The sequence below is a fragment of the Polypterus senegalus genome, chromosome 5 (genome assembly GCF_016835505.1).
Source record: "Polypterus senegalus isolate Bchr_013 chromosome 5, ASM1683550v1, whole genome shotgun sequence".
NCBI lineage: Eukaryota > Metazoa > Chordata > Cladistia > Polypteriformes > Polypteridae > Polypterus > Polypterus senegalus.
Window position 1 is genome coordinate 120,960,053 of NC_053158.1, and position 22,289 is coordinate 120,982,341.

The 22,289-nt window shown below is 41.3% G+C and overlaps 1 protein-coding gene across 1 annotated transcript in view; it reads left to right on the forward strand.

Annotated features, from left to right (window-relative positions):
* Positions 1 to 22,289, forward strand: part of pdcd6 (programmed cell death 6) — a 141,322-nt gene that overhangs the window by 1,110 nt on the left and 117,923 nt on the right. The gene's annotated exons all lie outside the window — the stretch shown is intronic.

Genomic DNA, 22,289 nt, shown 5'->3' on the forward strand with positions numbered 1-22,289 from the left:
GGAGAGATTAAAAAAAAACTTTCTTGCCTGTGGTATTACAGTGCAATCAAGAGTTTCATTACATCAAGTAAGTACATGGAAAATCAAGTTCAGTAAAGAAAAAAGAGAATTTTAAAGACAGATTAACCAGTTTTGGTGTGTGAGAGAGGCCCTGTCTTGGGACTTTGCTTAATATACAACATTCCATCCATCCATCCATTACTCCAGCATTATTCAGCTTGAGTTGTAATATTTTGTTGTGGACGTGGTTAATGGGATTAGGAGTCAACATACCTGAGCAAAAACATTGACTTGAATTAATGCATGACACGCATGCTTAAATCCCACTTATATACAGTGGGTACGGGAAGTATTCAGACCCCCTTCAATTTTTCACTCTTTGTTATATTGCAGCCATTTGCTAAAATCATTTAAATTAATTTTTTCCCTCATTAATGTACACACAGCACCCCATATTGACAGACAAAAAAAGAATTTTTGAAATTGTTGCAGATTTATTAAAAAAGAAAAACTGAAATATCACATGGTCCTAAGTATTCAGACCTTTTGCTCAGTATTTAGTAGAAGCACCCTTTTGAGCTAATACAGCCATGAGTCTTCTTGGGAAAGATGCAACAAGTTTTTCACCCCTGGATTTGGGGATCCTCTGCCATTCCTCCTTGCAGATCCTCTCCAGTTCTGTCAGGTTGGATGGTAAACTGTTGGTGGACAGCCATTTTTAGGTCTCTCCAGAGATGCTCAATCGGGTTTAAATCAGGGCTCTGGCTGGGCCATTCAAGAACAGTCACAGAGTTGTTGTGAAGCCACTCCTTTGTTATTTTAGCTGTGTGCTTAGGGTCATTGTCTTGTTGGAAGGTAAACCTTCGGCCCAGTCTGAGGTCTTTAGCACTCTGGAGAAGGTTTTTGCCAAGGATATCCCTGTACTTGGCCGCATTCATCTTTCCCTCGATTGCAACCAGTCGCCCTGTCCCTGCAGCTGAAAAACACCCCCAGAGCATGATGCTGCCACCGCCATGCTTCACTGTGGGGACTGTATTGGACAAGTGATGAGCAGTGCCTGGTTGTCTCCACACATACCGCTTAGAATTAAGGCCAAAAAGTTCTGTCTTGGTCTCATCAGACCAGAGAATCTTATTTCTCACCATCTCAGAGTCCTTCAGGTGTCTTTTTAGCAAACTCCATGCGGGCTGTCATGTGTCTTGCACTGAGGAGAGGTTTCCGACAGGCCACTCTACCATAAAGCCCTGACTGGTGGAGGGCTGCAGTGATGGTTGACTTTCTACAACTTTCTCCCATCTCCTGACTGCATCTCTGGAGCTCAGCCAAAGTGATATTTGGGTTCTTCTTTACCTCTTGCACCAAGGCTCTTCTCCCCCGGTAGCTCAGCTTGGCCGGGCGGCCAGCTCTAGGAAGGGTTCTGGTCATCCCAAAAGTCTTCCATTTAAGGATTATGGAGGCCACTGTGCTCTTGGGAACCTTAAGTGCAGCAGAGATTTTTTGTAACCTTGGCCAGATCTGTGCCTTGCCACAATTCTGTCTTTGAGCTCTTCAGGAAGTTCCTTTGACCTCATGATTCTCATTTGCTCTAACATGCATTGTGAGCTGTAAGGTCTTATATAGACAGGTGTGTGTGGCTTTCCTAATCAAGTCCAATCAGTATAATCAAACACAGCTGGACTCAAATGAAGGTGATCTCAAGGATGATCAGAAGAAATGGAAAGCACCTGAGTTAAATATATGAGTGTCACAGCAAAGGGTCTGAATACTTAGGACCATGTGATATTTCAGTTTTTCTTTTTTAATAAATCTGCAACAATTTCAAAAATTCTTTTTTTGTCTGTCAATATGGGGTGCTGTGTGTACATTAATGAGGGAAAAAAATTAATTTAAATGATTTTAGCAAATGGCTGCAATATAACAAAGAGTGAAAAATTGAAGGGGGTCTGAATACTTTCCGTACCCACTGTATACACATATATATACATATTAATATATATATATATATATATCCATCCATCCATCCAGTCTCCAACCCGCTGAATCCGAACACAGGGTCACGGGGGTCTGCTGGAGCCAATCCCAGCCAACACAGGGCACAAGGCAGGAACCAATCCCGGGCAGGGTGCCAACCCACCGCAGGACACACACACAAACACACCAAGCACACACTAGGGCCAATTTAGAATCGCCAGTCCACCTAACCTGCATGTCTTAGGACTGCGAGAGGAAACCCACGCAGACACGGGGAGAACTCCAAGCAGGGAGGACCTGGGAAGTCTGTATATATATATATACTGTGTATATAACAAAATCCCCGTGCTTCGCAACAACGAAGTACTGGTTTTAAATTTTTATTAAGAAGAAAAGAAAACCTTTTTAAACCGAGGGAAAATATACTAATAACTATCTGTTAAGGATCTCTTTGTATACCACGTTGTCAGTTCAGCACTCCGGTTGTAATATGACCAAGCTGTGCACTGAGCTTACTTTTGAGAATGCAACGTATAGTTGTCCAGGAGAAAAGCAATGTTGCATCAAATCAATGGCAACCTTTTTTTAGGGTCTGTCCCTGAGACTTATTAATTGTCATCATGAAGCAGAGCCTTACTGGAAATTTGAGGCATTTGAATTGAAATGGGAGATCAGAGGGTATAACGGTGATGCGAGGAATACATTCAGAGTGTGACGCTCTGCTGTTTTTTTGTGTAGCTGCCTTAACACAGCTTCTCCGCTGCTTTATAAACGAACGCCATATAAGGCATACAAGTTTCTCCTTGCTTCGCGGTTCTGTACTGTTTTATTGTTCATTTATTATGATTGCTATAGTTATTGTGTAGCTATTTGAGACTTACATTACTGTTCAGGTACCCATTTCCTTTATTTAATCTGCGGCTTGTACGCTATTTTTTGTTCGTTTATTACGATTATAGATATTTATTGATTCCCTTCTTTAGCTGACTGCCTGCTCATATAAGCCGCTCCGCTGGTTTTTTGTGAAGCAGCCTTTATACAGCTTCTCCCCTGTTTTATAAACGAACGACATATAAGGCCATCCTGTTTCCTTGCTTCGCCAAGGAAGCTGCCTTTTTATTTAATCCATGGGTTTTCCGCTGTTTTATTGTTTGTTTATTACGATTGTTATAGTTCTCTTTATATAGCAAGCTGTCAGTTCAGCACTCCGGTTGTAATATGACGAAGCTGCACGTGCTAACTCTTGAGAATGCAACGTATAGTTGTCCAGGAGAAAAGCAATGTTGTCTGAAATCAATGGGAACAATTTGTAGGGTCTGCTCCTGAGACTTATTACTTGTCAAAGCCTTACTGGAAATTGGAGGCATTTGAATTGAAATGGGAGATCAGAGGGTATAACGGTGATGCAAGGAATACATTGAGTGTGGAGAAACTCTAGAGACAGAGTGTGTATTAACTTGTGGATTTTTCTGTGAGTATTTGGTGGCAGCATGATGAAGTTGCTTCCGCAAGACCGCGTTAGCTGTGGAGCTCAGCTCAGAGTATATTCTTTTTCTACCCTGTCAATTGTGTAATGCGTTTTTTGAACAGGTTTGATGCATGGAAGTGATCACTCGTACTGCATTCAGTCTGTTCATGTGAGCTGCTCTCTTGTGTGATGTTGCGATGTCCACGGCTTTATTTAATGTTAGCTAAGACCCGGCACTTAAAAGCAGGGCTGTGGAGTTGGAGTCGAGGAGTCGGAGGCAATTTTGGGTACCTGGAGTCGGAGTCGGCAAAAAGTTAACCGACTCCAACTCCGACTCCTACTAAATTTAAATGGGAATTAAAAAAGTAAGTTGAAATGTCCCAATTCACAAACAGTCATAATGAACTACTTCTCTGCTGTAAGAATAAAGCCCAATGCATGCAGTGCATAGTGGTACCACAAAACGAACATGTCAAGTAACCATGAAGCATGCTTTTCATTGACTGTGTGTGTCACTATATAGGATGTAATGCACAGGTAATGTGCGGCACCGCTTTCCATTGTGTCGTGTTCCACTGTTACAGGGAACTGTGAACCTAGCCTAAAGCCCCCCATACATTTACAGATGCACTGCCGATTTTTCGGCCATTCAACGAGTCATCACGCGTCAAACGCCTGAAAAATCATCTGGTGTGTTCTCAGCTCCGCGGCTCCCCTTCGCTATGCGCTAGTGAAGGGGGCCGTCAAGGAGCCGAGAACACAGATCTACCTGTCTCCAGCAGAGGCTCGCTCTGCTGATCAACTGGCCGTGAGTGACACAATGCACTAAACTTCCGGCTGGCTGACAGAGGAGACCGCCACTGCAGCAGACAGAGGCATCACATTACTTTGGATGGGGGCGGTGGTCGAGATTTTCGGCAAGCTGGATCTGCCCGTCCGGCAGGAGTTTTTTAAAGAACTAAAGGAAGTTGAAAAGTATGATCGCTCATCAAAACTTAGTGTTGAAGAAACCATCCTTGTGTATCCAGAGATCATTGGTGATGTTGCTAGAATTGTAACGGCAATGCCACCCACCCAAGTCAGTGTTGAAAGATTATTTTCAGCTCTGAAAATAATCAAATCAGATTTAAGAGCCTCTATGAAAGAGGATCTGGCTGAAGCAATTCTGTTTCTTAGAACTCTACACTGATTTTAGATTGCATTTAAAGGGAACACGAGGTCAGAGGAATATGGAGGCTGCCATATTTATTTCCTTTCCTTTAACTATAACTGTATTCCAAGTTTAATATAGGTTTTCCAGATATTGTTTTTAGTTCATATAGTTAAGCTTTTTTTTTGTTTTAAAAGTTAAAACTACCAAAGAATGTGGTTTGTATTTTTGAACCAATACATTTCCTGTTCCTGATTTTTATGCCTGCTCTTACTATCCAGACACTTGTATAAAAAAAAATAAATAAACAAAACCTTGTTTTCATTGTTTGTCTTTAATCTGGCATTATAGTAGAGTGTTGGCTTCCTAGCCAGTAGTTCTGTGGTGAAATGACATGTATGTTGCCTTCCTTTCCTTCAATGGATGTAGAAAATACATTAGCATAGTATATACATACAGAGCATTTATCTACTGACTCCACAGCCCTGCTTAACACTAGAATTACCAGAGCCTACGAAAAAACTCGTAATTCCGTCCCACCTTAAATTGCTTCTTAAATCCCTTCACACCTCTCCGCCAGCGCCCTTTGTCTTCTAAATGTGCTGATAAAGAGAAGCTAGGAGCAGCCGGCTATTCCATCCCCCCACCAATTTAGAACACGCACGAACTTCTCCCAGCTCATGCCTTGATTGAGTATCTGGGAGTGAAGTGGAGTTTTAGAGTGGAAATAATAGATCGTTATTTGGAACACACGCATTTCATGTCTGCTCCGTTTCTACAGTAATCTGTGTAAACACATTGTTAAAACAGAAACGTTTTTTATATTCTAGTAGTAGATGACAAAATGTAGGCATAAACTATATAATGTATGAAGCCTGAAGTCAAAATATCAAAGAAACATTTTCACAAGAATAACACAACAATTGCACTTTTATTCAAAAATATAACTGCAGAAACAAAAAGCCGCCTTAACATGCGACATTGACAGCCGTTTATTGTAATTGCCTCCGTGGTTCAATAGAATCAGTTCCCGCTTGGGAATCAAAAGGTCGCGAGTTCGATCCTTCACCACTCCGTTTTGTGAAGTAAACTGCTCTTAGTCTTACTATTTTAGAATAAAAGCATACATTTGATTTCAGTCTGTAACAGCCGGTGCAATTTATGATCCTTGTAAAGGTTAGCTTTTTTTTTAAATTCACTTTTCATTCTCTCAGTCGCGTTCAGAATCAATCCATACAACCCCATCTGACACGGCTGTTTTCACTAAAGACGCGCTATAGCTCTGCATTGTACCACGATGCATACCAACGACAAAAAATGGGTTCTGACACACAAACGCTGGCGAAGCTGCCTTCTTCGTATCTCACCGTCGGTTGCTTTTCTTTTTATTCAGTTTTATTGAGTGTTCCTGCCAGTCCCCGCATGTTGCTGTATGCTGTTTCATTTGTACTCCAGGACATGTAGAGGAAAGAATGGTAAAGAGCAGTAACTTCGGCGCTATATGCAATAATCAGACACTCCCCATCTGCCCGTGTCGTTCCAACACAGGAACATATATTGGTGTAAAAGTATAACAAAAGTGCACTTTTTCCATCGCCTTTTCCTGTAAGAAGCAATGTACACACTTCTCTGTATGCTGCGGTTTCTTTTACACACATGAAAGAAAGAGACAATACATGTGAAAATATCATCGCACTAATGCAATATTATTTGAAAACGACCATCGTCAGATCAGGTGTGAACTTATGCAGTAACTGGAAATTCTCTGATGCGGGACCTTCCCCCAGGGAAGAAAGTACAGTGTCAGGTGCTCATTCAGTGTAATAGGAACCATAGCACAGAGAGTTGTGTGCACGGCAACAAGTACACGTGTTGTAAATGTAGGAAGGACGGTCCTTGGGTGTGTGGGAACTGTTAATATTTGAATGTGATGATTTTATATAGCACGGAATGAAAATCAGCACTTCTTAGCATTGCACCATGCAAGCTGTTGTATCAATCGCCTACTGTAACTTGCTTTCTTTTTTCTTCGGTTATGCAGGTAGTCTTGAATAAAAGTGCACTTGTTTTGTTTGCGAAATGAAGTGTCTGCGTGCACTTTTCGTGGCATTACACGTGTATTTTTTGAGCATGCTCAAACACAGGAACATAAGTTGGTGTAAAAGTATAGCAAAACAACGGGCAGATGGGGAGTGTCTGATGATTGCATATAGCGCAGAAGTTACTGCTCTTTACCATTCTTTCCTCTGCATGTCCTGGAGTACAAAAGAAACAGCATACAGCAACATGCGGGGACTGGCAGGAACACTCAATAAAACTGAATAAAAAGAAAAGCAAGTGACGGTGAGATACGAAGAAGGCAGCTTCGCCAGCGTTTGTGTGTCAGAACACGTTTTTTGTCGTTAGTATGCATCGTGGTACACTGCAGAGCTATAGCGCGTCTTTAGTAAAAACAGCCGTGTTCAGATGGGGTTGTATGGATTGATTCTGAACGCGACTGAGAGAATGAAAAGTGAATTAAAAAAGAAAAGCTAACCATTCAAGGATCATAAATTGCACCGGCTGTTACAGACTGAAATCAAATGTATGCTTTTACTCTAAAATAGTAAGACTAAGAGCAGTTTACTTCTCTAAACGGAGTGGTGAAGGATCGAACTTGCGACCTTTTGATTTCAAGGCGAGAACTGATTCCATTGCACCACGTAGGCAGTTCTAATAAGCTGCTGTCAATGTCGCATGTTAAAGGGGCTTTTTTTTTCTGCAGTTATATTTTTGAATAAAAGCGCAATTGTTGTGTTTATATTTGAACCTTTTATGAAAATGTTTCTTTGCTATTTGGACTTAAGGCTTCATACATTATATAGTTTATGCCTACATTTTGTCATCTACTACTAGAATATAAAAAACGTTCTGTTTTAACAATGTGTTGACACAGATTACTGTAGAAACGGAACAGACATGAAATGCGTGTATTCCAAATAACGATCTATTATTTCCACTCTAAAACTCTACTTCGCTCCCAGATACTCAATCAAGGCATGAGCTGGGAGAAGTTTGTGCACGTTCTAAATTGGTGGGGGGATGGAATAGCCGGCTGCTCCTAGCTTCTCTTTATCAGCACATTTAGAAGACAAAGGGCGCTGGTGGAGAGGTGTGAAGGGATTTAAGAAGTTTAAGGTAAGGGGACGGAATTACGAGTTTTTTCGTAGGCTCTGGTAATTCTAGTGTTAAAAGTTTCTCGCTACAGCAATTTTAACTGTGTTACAAAGTGATCTAAAGTCTCGTTTATACCTTGTGTCTTCTCATTAAACTTGTATCTGGCGAATAAAGTATTCGACGAAGGCATGACATACGGCAGCGGGAGCGTGTCCATAAACGTAATTTAAAGTTACGGTTTACACAGTGCTTTGTTTCCGCAGTAGCTGCACTTATGAATAAGCTTGTATGCATTTTTCTTCAGCGCTGTTTGGAGCTCGTCCTTGTTTTCTAAGTACTGCGTTCACAGTCAGTTCACGTGATTACGTGAGAGGCGTGATGATTTGACACGCAACCCCCACGCCATCGAGCCAAAGTCCATTACAGTATATGGAAAAAAATAGGTTCCAGTTATGACCATTACGCGTTGAATTTCGAAATGAAACTTGCCCAATTTTTGTAAGTAAGCTGTAAGGAATGAGCCTGCCAAATTTCAGCCTTCTACCTACACGGGAAGTTGGAGAATTAGTGATGAGTGAGTGAGTCAGTGAGGGCTTTGCCTTTTATTAGTATAGATTAGTGTAATGCATCTGATTGTAATTAATCTGTAACAATATAATGGTCCATGGAATAGCCATAGTATTCCAAATACCATAAATTCTTTAGCATTTTTTTTTTTTTTTATTTATTAATTTTATTTTAATCAATACATAGTAATCAAGTTTTACAAAAAAAAGAATTATGCTAAGAACAGATCGATCCCCACCCTTGAGAGAGAGAGCAAGCCAAAGGTGTAAAATTTAAGGCTTTAAAAATACCTAAATCAACAAATTCTCTGTGCTTTATAAACTCATTTCAAAATATTACTGATTAGATCCTGCCATGTTTTGAAAAAAGTCTGCACAGATCCTCTAACTGAGTATTTGATTTTTCCAATTTTAAATAATATAACACATCAGTTTCCCACTGACTTAAAGAGGAGAGTTTGGGTTCTTCCAGTTTATCAGAATAAGTCTGCGTGCCAACAGTGTAGTGAATGCAATCACAATTTGTTTGTCTTTCTCCACTTTAAGACCCTCTGGAAGAACCCCAAACACAGCTGTTAATGGGTTAGGAGGGATTGTGAGTCCAAGACTGTCTGAGAGGTAATTAAAAATTTTTGTCCAGAATAATGTTAATTTGGTGCAGGCCCAGAACATGTGACCCAGTGAGGCTGGGGCTTGGTTGCAACGTTCGCAGGTTGGATCATGCCCTGGAAACATTTTGGAGAGTTTTAGTCGAGACAGATGTGCTCGATATATAATTTTGAGTTGTATAATTGTATGCTTTGCGCATATGGAGCTTGAGTGAATTCTCTGCATTGCTACTTTCCACTCCTTTTCTGATATATTAATTGAGAGGTCATTTTCCCAGTGTCCTCTTGGATCTTTGAAAGGAAGGGATTGTAAAAGGATTTTATATATTGTAGAGATGGAGTCTAACTCCTTGAAATTGAGCAATAATTTTTCCAGCGTGGATGAGGGTGCAAGATGAGGAAAATCTGGAAGGTTCTGTTTAACAAAGTTCCTGATTTGAAGATAGTGAAAGAAATTTGTAGCTGGAATGTTAAATTTGGAATGTAATTGTTCATAGGATGCAAAGGCGTTGTCTATATAAAGATCTCTAAGCAAGTTAATTCCAAATTTTTCCAGATATTAAAACTGCATATGTTTGTGAGGGTTGAAAGAGGTGGTTCTTTTGCAGGGTGCCACAGAAAGAAGCTTCTCCGTCTTAAAATGCTTTCTACATTGGTTCCAGATTCTAAGTGAGTGGAGCACAATTGGGTTATTAGTGTATTGCCGATAACGTGTGTTTATTGGAGCACAAGCAAGGAATACAAAGAAGTACTGCAGGATTTTACTTCTATTGCGGTCCATGCCTGTGTATGTTCTTCTATTTGTGTCCAGGTTCTTATCGACTGTATATTTGCTGCCCAGTAATAAAACTGGAAGTTAGGTAGAGCCATGCCACCTTCTGCCTTTTGTCTTTGTAGGGTCGCTCTTTTGATGCGTGGATGTTTAGAATTCCAAATAAATGAGGTTATTGTTGAATCTAATTGCTTAAAGAACGATTTATTAATGTATATTGGTATGTTTTGAAATAAAAAGGAGCTTAGGAAGAATATTCATCTTAACAGTGTTAATTCTTCCAGCTAGTGTGAGATGAAGGGTTGACCATCTATGCAAGTCTTGTTTAATTTTTTCCATGCAGACGAGAAATTTTGTTGATAAAGAGCTTTATGTTTACTTGTGATGTTTACCCCGAGGTATTTAAACTGTTCTGCAATGATAAAAGGAAGGGTGTCTAATCTAATATTATATGCTTGAATTCACGGAAAGAGTACACTTTTATTCAGATTAATTCTGAGACCAGAGAGCTTTTGAAATTCTGTGAGTGCTGCTAAGACTGCAGGCACAGAATTTTCTGGGTCCGATATATACAGTACCATGTCATCTGCATATAATGAGATTTTCTGTTCCAGTCCTTCTCTGCTAATCCCCTTTATCTGATCAGTATTTCGACAATGTATTGCCAGTGGTTCAATGGCAATTGCAAACAGCAGTGGTGACAAAGGGCATCCTTGTCTTGTGCCACGTTCTAGTTTAAAGTAGTCTGAGCAAATGTTATTGATGCAAACTGAAGCTTCTGGGTTAGTATACAGTAATTTAATCCATGCACAAATGTTGGGCCAAACCCAAACTTCTCCAAAATAGTAAAAGGTATTTCCATTCAATCATGTCGAATGCTTTTTCTGCATCCAATGATAATAATATTTCTGGGGTGTTTGATTTAGTTGGTGAGTATATTACATTAAACAGGCGAAGATTTGAAGATAAGTGTCGGCCCCTAATAAATCCAGTTTGGTCTTGTGATATTACTGAGGGAGCACTTTCTCCATCCTTCTAGCTATGATTTTAGAGAGTATTTTAACGTCGTTATTCAGAAGTGAAATTGGTCTGTATGATGCACATTGTAATAAGTCCTTATTTTGTTTTGGAAAGACAGTGATTAGTGCTTGGCGAAAGGTTTGTGGAAGAGATTGGTTATCTCTGGCTTCTGTAAATGTTGCTAATAGGAGGGAGCTAGCTGAGCGGAGAATTTCTTGTAAAACTCTGCAGGGTAGCCGTCAGGGCCTGCTGCTTTTCCACCTTGGAGTGACTTTATAGCATCCAGTAATTCTGATAATGACAGAGGTTTATCGAGTTCCTCCACACTAAAAGCGTCAATTTGTGGTATCTGTAATTTATCCAGAAATGCATTAGATTGTATATTGTCTTCTTTAAACTCAGTAGTATATAGGGATTTATAGTAGTCTCTAAAAGTGTACATTATATTTTTGTGTTCGATGATTTTATCTCCATTCGTGTTAGTAATTACGAGATTGCGTTATGTACATCTTGCTTGTGAATTTGTTGCTAAAAGCTTATTAGCTTTCTCTCCATGTTCATAATAATGATGTCTGGATTTGTAAATTAGTTGTTCGGTTTCTTTAGTTGTCAAGAGGTTTAATTCTGAATGTAGAGCCTGCCTCCTCTTATGTAGAGTCTCGCTTGGTAGTCTGGCATGTTCTTCATCTATTTTAGTAATTTCGCTTTTTATCTCTGCTACTTTCTTCGGATTTATTTCTGTGGGAAAGATATGAGATAATCTGTCCTCTTAAGAAGGCCTTAAGAGTTTCCCAGAGTATTCCTGCAGAGATCTCAGGGGATGTATTTGTCTCTAGAAAGAATTCAATTTGTTTGGATATAAATTCAGTACAATTCTCGTCAGCTAATAGAAGCGGATTGAGCGCCATCTGGGGTGAGTGTATGGGGCTTAGTAATTTCAGCTCCAAGATCATCGGAGCATGGTCTGAAATAACAATAGCATCGTATTTACAAGATTTAATCTTAGGCAAGAAGTTATTATCTATAAAGAAGTAATCAATCCTTGAGTAGCAATGATGTACTGGTGAGTAGAAAGAATATGTTCTTGAATTTGGGTTTAAAACCTCCAGGGATCTGATAAGTTGTGATCAGTTATAAACTTTGTAATTATCTTTGCGGTGTTAGTTGCGTTCCCCTGGTGGAGGAAGTCTTATCTAAAAGTGGATTTAGAACACAATTAAAGTCCCCAGCCATTATAAGTTTATGAGTGTTCAGATTGGGAATGGATGCAAATAAATTTTGTATAAATTCCTTATCATCAACATTAGGTGCATAAACATTTATCAAAATCATTTTACAGTTAGATAAGTCTCCCATGACCATCACATATCTCCCTTCAGGATCCAATACTACATCTGATGCTACAAATGGTACTGTTCTATGTATGAGAATTCCCACCCTCTAGTTTTCTTTGTAAAACTAGAATGGAACATTTGGCCAGTCCAGTCTTTTGCAGCGGAACTGATCCTTACTTAGTAAGTGGGTTTCCTGTAAAAATACTATTTTAGCATTTAGACCTTCGGCTACAGAAACTGGCTCTTGGGACGGAATGTCACCTCTGAAGGGAAGGAGCCTGAGCTAGTGCGCGCGAGGTCGAGAGGTTCCGCTAGATATAGTCGGACTCACCTCGACGCACAGCTTGGACTCTGGAACCAATCTCCTTGAGAGGGGCTGGACTCTCTACCACTCTGGAGTTGCCCCGTGAGAGGCGCGAGCAGGTGTGGGCATACTTATTGCCCCCACTTGGAGCCTGTGCATTGGGGTTTACCCCGTGGACGAGAGGGTGGCCTCCCTCCGCCTTCGGGTGGGGAAGGGTCCTGACTGTTGTTTGTGCGTATGCTACCGAACAGCAGTTTGGAGTATCCACCCTTTTGGAGTCTCTGGAGGGTTGCTAGAGGGCATACCTTCTGGGATTCCCTCGCTTTGCTGGGAGACTTCAATGCTCACGGGCAATGACAGTGAGACCTGGAAGGGCGTGATTGGGAGGAATGGCCCCGATCTGAACCCGAGGTGTTTTGTTATTGGACTTCTGTGCTCGCCATGGATTGTCCATAACAACACTGTTCAAGCATAAGGGTGTTCATATGTGCACTTGGCACCAGGACACCCTAGGCCTCAGGTCGATGATCGACTTTGTGGTCGCGTCGCCGGACTTGCGCCATATGTCTTGGACACTCGGGTGAAGAGAGGGGCGGAGCTGTCAACTGATCACCACCTGGTGGTGAGTTGGCTTCGATGGTGGGGGAAGATGCCGGTCAGACCTGGTAGGCCCAAACGTGTTGTGAGGGTCTGCTGGGAACGGCTGGCAGAGTCCCCTGTCAGAAGTAGCTTCAACTCCCACCTCCGCAGAACTTCAACCACGCCCCGAGGGAGGTGGGGACATTGAGTCCAATGGGCCATGTTCCGTGCCTCTATTGTTGAGGCGGCTGACCGGAGCTGTGGCCGCAAGGTGGTCGGTGCCTGTCGTGGCGGCAATCCCCAACCCGCTGGTGGACACCGGCGTGAGGGATGCCGTCAAGCTGAAGAAGGAGTCCTATAGGACTTTTTGTCCTGTGGGTCTCTGGAGGCAGCTGATAGGTACCGCAGGCCAAGCGGAACGCTGCTTCGTTGTTGCTAGGCAAAACTCGGGCATGGGAGGAGTTTGAGAGGCCATGGAGAACACTTTGGACGGCTTCGAGGAGATTCTGGTCCACCGTCCGGCGCCTCAGGAGGGGAAGCAGTGCAGTGTCAACACCGTATATGGTGGGGATGGTGCGCTGCTGACCTCACTGACGCTAGGGTCGGTGGGAGGAGTACTTCAAGACCTCCTCAATCCCACTAACATGCCTTCCACGAGGAAGCAGAGCCTGGGGACTCTGAGGTGGGCTCTCCCATCTCTGGGACTGAAGTCACCGAGGTGGTCAAAACTCCTTGGTGGCAGGGCCCCGGGGTGGATGAGATACCGAGTTCCTTAAGGCTCTGGATGTTGTAGGACTGTCTTGGTTGACACGCCTCTGCAACATCGCATGGACATCGGGACAGTGCCTCTGGATTGGCAGACCGGGGTGGTGGTCCCCTCTTTAAAAGGGGACCGGAGGGTGTGTTCCAACTATAGAGGGATCACACTCCTCAGCCTCCCTGGAAAAGTCTCAGTGAGAGTGTCAGATGTGCCGTTAAGTCCTTGTTGGAAGACAGGGTCTTCAAAGGTTGGGAGAGTCTCTAGGAGGGAGGGCTTGCGGGAATTTCTTGTAAACTTGGGGCCGTCAGGCCTGGATCTTTCCCTGGGGAGATTTTTTCAGAGGTTTGAGTTCCTCCAATAAAAGCGTTGGTTTTTTCTCATGATTAAGCCAAACTCGTGTTGGTTTTAAGCAAAGTTTTAGGTAGTAGATTCTGTCCCAGAGTTAAAGTTTCCCAGTTTTCCCTGAGAGTTCTCAGGGATGTTTGTCTAGAAAATTCGATAACTTGTTTGGATATAATTCAGTCATCGCAGCAAATGCTTGAAGCGGGGTGAGTGTATGGGGCTTAGTAATTTCAGCTCAAGATCATGGACATGGTCTGAAATAACAATAGCATCGATGGTACAAGATTTAATCTAGGCAAGAAGTATTATCATAAAGCAATCAAATCCTTGAGTAGCAATGATGTACTGACCTCCAGGGATCTGATAAGTTGTGATCAGTTAAAAACTTTGTAATTATCTTTGCGGTGTTAGTTGCCCCTGTGGAGGAAGTCTTATCTAAAAGTGGATTTAGAACACAATTAAAGTCCCCAGCCATTATAAGTTTATGAGTGTTCAGATTGGGAATGGATGCAAATAAATTTTGTATAAATTCCTTATCATCAACATTAGGTGCATAAACATTTATCAAAATCATTTTACAGTTAGCTAAGTCTCCCATGACCATCACATATCTCCCTTCAGGATCCAATACTACATCTGATGCTACAAATGGTACTGTTCTATGTATGAGAATTCCCACCCCTCTAGTTTTCTTTGTAAAACTAGAATGGAACATTTGGCCAGTCCAGTTTTTTTGCAGCCGGAACTGATCCTTACTTAGTAAGTGGGTTTCCTGTAAAAATACTATTTTAGCATTTAGACCTGTTAGGTGAGCAAGTACTTTCTTTCTCTTTAATTCGTGATTCAGGCCTTTAACATTCCAGCTTACGAAGTTAACTGTCCCATCATGGAGACACTGATTCTGAGTTTTTGATGTCATTTTATAGTCTTAACTGGAAGTGAGATAGTTTAGGTTTAATTTCCTATTCCCCAAGAGTTGTTGCCATGCAGCTTATTATTACGTTGATAGTTATAATTATAAAGATTGAGATGATAGATTAGATATAGATCAAGCCTGCTCTCTTTCTCTTCCCCCCTTAACCCCCCACCCTCCCTTTTTGCCTCCCCAGGTGAGGCTAAAACCCACTTCACGCAGTCCCAGTCCTCTGACATACCCAGAGACAGAGCACGTCCAAAGCACATCAAGCCCCCATGCAGTGGCGCTTTAAGGTTAAAAGATAAGAGATATCTGTTACCAATATAGTCTTTAAAAGAGGAAAAAGAAAAAAAAGAAAAAAGAGTTTTGCACTTAATATATACATATATATATATATATATATATACATACATACATATATATACACACATATATACATATATATATATACACATACACATACATATAATCTTCAGCAATTTTAGTGCATTAAGATGATATCCCCAGATAATAAACCCAGGTGATGGTGTTAAAGATGTGTCCAAAACAAGCATAACAAGTCTTAATGCAGTAATAGCAATAACAGTAAACCAAGGGTATGATATTGAACAGTCTCATTTAGGGTACACATGAAATAATTTGAAAAGAAAAAGAGGAGGAGGAAAGCGTAATTAAGCACAATAAAACATAAACATTTAGCCCTAGTAATACTAAGTAATAAGTAATAAGTAAGTAATAATAATAATAAGTAAGTAATAAGAATATGAGAATATATGCTGATAAAAACCCGTATTTTAAAACAAATAGATCAGACAGTAGATTATTAATCCTAGCTTTATCATTTACCGCCATGACTCACAATTATGTATCAGAATAGTCCCGGGATCAGCTTTCTTAACTCATTTTCTGCCTCCTCCTTGCTAGCGAAAACATAGAAATGACCCTGCCATTCCACTTTCAGTTTTGCCGGATACAGGAGGCCGTATTTGACATTGGCTTGCCGTAGCAGCTGTTTAATATTATAGAAGGCTGCGCGTTTAATAGCTGTTGCTGGAGAGAAGTCAGGGAAGACGCGAATGTGGCAATTTTCATATATAATATTTTCCTTTTTTCTGAGGAGTTCCATCACCTCTAACTTAAATGATAATCGTTCAAAACGAACTATAAAAGATCTTGGTCGGGGGTCTGGCGGTGTTTGATCCATGACGCGCCGTAAGCCGCTGCTATCTCAGATTCTGCTTTAAAGTTAAGCCCCGATTATTTTAGAAAAAGTTCAGTTCGAATTTCACAGGGTTTAAACTTTCGATTCTCCGGCAGGCCTTCAATTCTGACATTATACCTTCTACTGCCATCTTCTAAAGCAGCCAGTCTGTCTCCAAGTTTTTCTCCGAGTTTTTACATTCCAAACTGGCATTTACTGCTCTTTCCTCGGCACTGGAAGCTAGATGTTCGCTATTTCGATCCGATTCGTGAATGTCTCACTAAGATGCTCCAATTGATCAGCAAGCGTGCTCAGTTTAGCGAGTTTTTCTCAATGCGCTCTTCAATTTTGCCCAGCACCTGTCGAAGTTCAAGTTGGACCTCTTGACGCAGCCTTTCATTTGCCTGTTGGAATTCCTGTCGCAGCCTTTCATTTGCCTGTTGGATTTCCTGTCGCAGACATTCATTGGCCTGTTTCATCTCCTGTTTTAATTCCTGTTTCAGTCTCTCAAGTGCCTTTGCCGTTGCTTTCTCATTAGCCTTCTCGCTTTCCTTTATATCTTGCGTGAGCTCAGCGAGCAACACTTTCAGTTCAGATAGCTCAAATGTGCCTTCTTGTGCCGTAGATGAAGCAGCAGACTCTGCTGAAGCGGTGTCCCGCTGCTCCAGTCCCGTAATTGCGTAACTGAAGCCGCGGACCTCCCGGCCTTTTCCAGTTTCAGGTAATCCTCTCCAATCGGCGAGCTATCCACATCTGCACTCACGATCGCACCGGCTCGCCCCGGCTCTCAGCCGGCGGCGCATGTAGCGGACCGTGGTCCGAGGAGTCTGTACTTTCGCCCATCTGATCCAGGTCTGTCTCTGACAGGCCGTATCTCGAGCTAGGGCTTGCTGATCGCAGCTTGGATGTAGCTTTAGTCTTCGATTCTTTCGTTCTTTCCTTCTTGTTGGCCATGTTTATATGTGTTTACATATACTGTAGCGGTCCCTCTCGGGTCGAATAAATACAGGATATCTCAGAATAATAAGCAAATAATATGAAAAATAGCACCACTGCTAGCGGAGCTCCACTTCAGGCGCCCATCTTTCCGCGCGCCGAGACCAACTCTCACGGCACAATCTTCTTCTTTTTCTTTCAGCTGCTCACTTTAAGGGTTGCCACAGCGGATCATCTTTTTCCATATTACTCTCACTGCACCACTTGGAGTATTTTTATCACTGTATCTGAGTGGGAAATCACATCAGCAGCTGATCGGAAAGAGAATTATCGATATATAGCATCAAGCACATGCTGCCTCAGTCACAGCAAAACGTTTCAAAGCCTTTCCTGTACGGACCTCGTGGTTCAGAAACAGTTTCATCCCAAGAACTATAAACACACTCAATCAATTGCTCCTTGTAGAACTGTTTGTACTTATAAATACAATTTCCCCACTGTAAACTTTCATTACAGTTATAATATTGCACAACCTGCGGCACTTTATAAAGCGCGTATTTACATATGATGACGATATTATTTTTAAGATGCAGCAAAATATGTTGATTAAATGCAGCAAAATATGTTGATTATATATTAACTTCATTTAAATAATCTGTATTGTTAATACTTAAACATGTGACGACATGGTGCATGCTTGGCCAGTAAGTTCCGCGTATTGTTCCTTCCTCGCGCTGTATATTTGCTGAGGCTGGCGCGACACTGGAAGGATAGACGGATAGAATAATTAAACACGTACTATGAAGATATTTCACTGTTCCTTTAAAAGTTTTGAAGAATCGTTGTTGTAAGGTTACAAATGGCTTAACGTCTATTACAAAATTGATTGTTTGGCGATTGGGTATTTGGGGAAAGAAAAGTAAGGACAGGAATTGGAGGTTAGTAGGTTTGAAAGAGACAGTACTGCTTCAATAAATTTTTTCATTGATGGTTGTGCATGGTGCAGCAGCATTTTGTGTGAGACATGAACAATCACTGCGCCATCGTGTTCCCATGTTTAATAACATGCTTTCATTCCAGTCATCATTAAAATGATACGACTTATACATCTCAGTATTTTAATTATTCAGAGAGCTGTAATATCACGAATGTAATAGATTCTGTGTCCTGTTGGAGAAAGAGAAAGAACAGAAGCTCGTAGTGATTCACACACACAGAGCACATAGAAGATCAAATACAAAACAAAGCATTTAACATGCTACGATGGAATTTGAGAAACTAGTAAATTAAATGATTTTAAGATGAAGTTCATGATCTACTTTTAATGACAAAATAAACTATGTGATTGTTTCGTGCTTTTTTCCCCACTGTGTGCCTATTTTTTTTTTTGTCTGTGCCCTAATAAGCTTTCATATGATGTTCAGACGGTGGGCTACAACTTGCCTTTTCATGGCGAGTTTGATATGTGACTTCTTTTTTTATTTTGGCACTGTGTGACTTTGTGAACTTGAGGTTTTGAGTTTCTCCTTCATGCTATGTCACTTGATCATCTTCCTTTTGTTGATTATACCACTGTTTAAATCAACAAATAGTATGTTTTTCCTTTGCCTCCACTTGGCATTTCCTGAAATTCTTATATTTTCCCCCGTGCTTTTCCCATTGTCTTTTTACAGAACGCTGAGCTTAAGGGCTATTTATATTAATTTGCATATTCAAAAAGGCCTAATTCTGGGAGGAATTGGGGCGGGATAGCAGGTGCGTGCATGTGTGTTACTTTTCACGCTGACCGGGATTTATATAGCTTTAAGAACGTGGAAGTTGGAGTACGCACAGATTCCTGCATGTGGATTTTTCTGTGCGTAAGCACATTTCGGCTTTTGTGCTTATGTCATGTTATAGTGCGAATTCTGTGCACGGTGTTATGCATGAGGCCCGTCTGTATAGAAAACGTGTATATGCATGTTTGTATGGTGCTGTTCTTCAGTCTTTAAGATATTTTTAGAACATATTGCGATATATTTTGATTATTGCATTTTGCTTCAAAATAAGTCTCTAAGCCTATGCCCAAGTAGAGGACACATGCATTTAGCAGATCTACTGTATGCCGTATGTTAAAATGGATTGCATCTTGGCATACATTTGTGTGTGCAGACACTGTGGAGAAATGAGACAGGAAATGACAAAAGTCAAGGTTCAATAGGGTTTTATTTAATGCCGGAAGAGAGTACAGCACACTATACCAGTGTAATATGACTGGTCCTCACATGATGTAGTAAAATTAGCCTATTTCTAGAAAGTGTGAATTCTATGGCAAGTAATGTACTGCCCTTTATTTAGTAAACTGTTCTTGGCTGTAGTATGTCATACTAGCCAACCAGCGCGCACTGCCGCACGCATAATCAGGCCAGTTTTTAAATAATTTTTAAGCACAGGGAGAAAATTTAACATTTGCAAAATCGGTAATGTAATAAATCAGCAAGAAAAACAACATTGTAACAATGCACGGAACGAACCAACACACAATCTTCCGTGCGGCATGGCGAGGTGGGAGGGGTGTGTGTATAAAGTGCAGGAGCATCTAAGAAGACGCATGTTTGTCGCGGATGCGAACTGCTGTATGTAGCGTGTACAACACTTTGCTATGCTGCACGCGGTCGTGAGTCGTGACCGAAAACTCATTTTTTAAAGACTGCTCATTTCATTGTGTTTTAACCTCCGTTGTAAAGGAATGTTTAAATGATCCAATGGGATACCCCTCGCAAACAGTTTTACACGCTGCATATGGCGATTCACCTCTGCGAGAAACATGCCTCTATTAACAGTCAACGTATGGGAGGGGGATGTGTACAAAGGGTAGGGACGAAAACAGTGGAAGCGTATGAGTCGCACTTAGTGGCAATTTCACGGTTTGCAGTCCGAATGGGGTTCAACGGTTTACCCACACCTAGACACATGCTCAATCTCATACATAATTATTTATTGAATGGTAAACACTTCTGGAAAGACACGGTTGTCTAAAACAGGTTAGTGTGAGAATACAACAGTAAGTGAATGAGAAGATGGAACTCTGGAGAGAGCAAAATACAACACAATAGTGAACCCGCGGCATAACAAACGCCGTGATAACTATTTATTAATGGTTGAACACTTCTGGAAAGACACAGGGACACCCTCAAACTGTTCTACACGCCGATACAGCGCATTTACATCTGCACAAACAAACTGTTTTACACACTGCATACAGCTTAATCACATCCGCGACATGATTTTTCCTGGATGGTCCTGTCGCGTCCACCCTCGCACTCGAAGCATACACACTGCCTGCTCATGTGCCCGGTCGCAAGCCGCGTCCAGCCTCGCTCTCGAAGCATACACACCGCCTCATCATGTGTCTGCTCGCGAAGAGAAACTCACGGAGAGCCCACCAGCTGCCTGTGTGTGTGCTCTCCGCCTGCCTCTGGCGCGGCTTTCTCTTGCGCTGCCTCTTTGTGAACCGGTCAGGCACAGAGAAGGTCAGCTGCTGACAGAGCGTCTCGACTGTTGCAGGGCCTGCATTGGTGAAGCAGGTGACACGGTAATGAAACAGAGGCACAGTGCTTATTGGTTTTTAAAGATTGATTCCTTCATTGTGCTTTAACCTCAGTTTTAAAGGATTGTTTTAAGGATCCCATGGGATACCCCTCGCAAAACCGTTTCACACGCTGCATATGGCGATTCACCTCAAGAGAAACATGCCTCTATGAACAGTCAAGGTGGCTCAGAAGTACATGAGGCCTCCACGACAGACGAACATAAATGATGCCATTTTTTCGGTGTCGTCGCGTCCGAGTTGGTGGGCGGTCCCCGCGAAGTTGTCGTCGATCCAATGGTCTTGGAGTTGGTGGGCGGGCTCCTTCCTGTGTGCCTATAGGTGTCTTACTTGTCGGCGGCTTAGTGAATCCACGCCCCTTCCGGCGTGCTTTTCATGGTTGTCTTGCCTTAGTGAATTATATACAGTATATAGATATGAAATAGCCCATAAACAGCGCCATTGGTGCATCACAGATCTAGTACAAAAATATAACTCATATTCCATGTAACACACTCACGCTGCTCACAACCTGTGAAACTGTCAGACTGAGGCGATTAACAGCAAAGGCATGTATTTGAAAGGGGGAGAGAGGGTGGATTGACAAGGATGACGAGTATGTGAAGTGGAGGACTGAAGCACTTGTTTGTAATATTGAATTAAAAACAACAGACAAGGCACAAGGATGCAACTATTTTCGAAGTACCCTAAATACATTTTCAGTGGCCACGAACAACTAATCAGTGTCTTATTTGTGAGTTTGACATTACAGCATATATTTAATCCAAATATGTAACAAAAGAAGATTTGGACAAATCCCTTTTCATAACAATTTTTTTTTTTCAAGTAGCAGAATAAGTTTCAGTTGACTGGTAGTGTGAAGGACATGTTTGTTGAGAGTACTGAGAACTTTAAGAGTAGCAGTAAATATCAAAATGTTGAGTCCTCCACATTCACCATGACCCCTTAAACATTTCATCCTGGATTGTTTGTCAAATTCTTCAAGATATATTCAATTGCCTATATAAAAAAACAAAATACTGTGTAAAATCTTATATAAATGATTTACTTACAGACTCAACTTTTTTACTTGGCATATTGCAGACTCATTTAGAAGAATTTTTTTTTAATAATGCAAAGGTAAAAAAAACTTCATATATTAATGTTTTCTCTAACTTATTTCTTATATAACCTAATGCAGCCAAGATGTCTGGCACAATGAGTCAAATGACTAAGTTAACACTAGAATTACTAGCCTACGAAAAAATGTGTAAACCCGGCCCATCTTAAATCCCGTCAGACCTCTCTGTCAGCGTCTTTTGTCTTGTAAATGTGTCGATAAGCACAAGCAGCCTGCTAGACCACACATTTTTGCAGAACAGGCAAGAAGTTCTCCCAGTTCAAGCCTTGATTATGTAGAATTGTATAGAGTAAATAATTTCTGTCTACAGAAATCTATGTAAACACATCATTAAAACAGAAATGTTTTTCATGTTTTAGTAATAAATGACAAAATGTAGACATGAACTGTATATTTTTTGAAGGCTGATGGCCAAATATCAAATAAACACTTTAACAAAAGGTACAAGTGCAATACAACAGCTTCCGTGGTGCAGCGCTTTGAACTGCTGAGTTATA